The sequence below is a fragment of the Lathyrus oleraceus genome, chromosome 3, assembly GCF_024323335.1.
Source record: "Lathyrus oleraceus cultivar Zhongwan6 chromosome 3, CAAS_Psat_ZW6_1.0, whole genome shotgun sequence".
In the NCBI taxonomy this organism is placed as follows: Eukaryota; Viridiplantae; Streptophyta; class Magnoliopsida; order Fabales; family Fabaceae; genus Lathyrus; species Lathyrus oleraceus.
In genome coordinates, this window is record NC_066581.1 from 237,893,794 (window position 1) to 237,895,032 (window position 1,239).

The window sequence follows — 1,239 nt, forward strand, 5'->3', positions numbered from 1 at the left end:
AAACATCAAATAATAACTGTAAGACTAAAATAACAATTCAGACAAAGAGAAAGAGTGTATCAGATAAACCCAAGGGAGTCTCTCAAGCTTGTGTCAGATAAATGGCATTGGCCATGTTTTTGGCCTCAAATCAATGGCATTGGCCAATTTTTTTCCATAGCTCAGGAATGTTGCCTACTCTAAGTCCATAGGTCCAAATCAAGTCACAGACAAAGATCCAACAGTCCACCAATGTGTTTTTTAATGTTTTTATTTTTATTAAATGTTTTAAGTTCCAAAGACCACAAACAAAATATGATCACAAGCACAAATATATCACAAGAACAAAATATAATGGCTTAAGTGAGTAAAAAAATGAAAATAACTAAAGCATAAACATAGGCCAAAGTGGGCAAAGAGCAAATAACTGAAGCATAAACAATTTGCATGAATGTAAATGACAAGCAATGATAAAGTGCAAGAATTTAAAATGCATTAAAGTAAATGACAAGAAAATTAAATGTTAGTTGTCAAGTTAGTATGTTAATTTCTGCATTGAGGTAAATTTAGTGTTATGTTAAGCAATCGTAAGTAGGAATTATGTATAAGACATACCTATCTGAGGCCGATCAATAATAATATTGGTGTTAATGTATGCTAGAGACAAGGTATCCAAGACCAAGCTCCTAAAGCATACCACGCAGAAAAACAAGAGAGAATGGGTCTATCTCAATCAAGCTTATGTTAATTCATCTGTCACAAGGTCATTGATGAATCAACTAGCTAATGATCCATGAGAAGTCATTGGCCAAGAAATGATTGGAGAAGAAATGAGATGAAAATGGAGAGATGAAATGAAGGGGAACCCAAATTGGTCAAGGGATGAACCTTACTTGATCAATACCATTCATTCATCTTGAAGGATGACGTTTTAAACTTTATTAACCTCCTAAATTCAATGGTATTGACCAAGTCAAGGTCTAATTCAACTAAGACCTAGGCCAAATAGAAGTAAGGTCAACATAAATTCAATACAAAAGCTCATCAAATCATTAAATCAATTAAACCATTTTAAAAACATTTTAAGAATGAAGAAAAATAAATTTTCAAATATCAAAACCTAAAACCCCTTCAAAACACTAAAGAAATGGACAAAGGATTTAGCATAGGTAAAGTAAGGTCAAAGGACCATTGACTATTTTTTTTGGTATTTTTCAAAAGTCATAAGTAATTAAAAACTAATTAAAACAAGTTAAAATT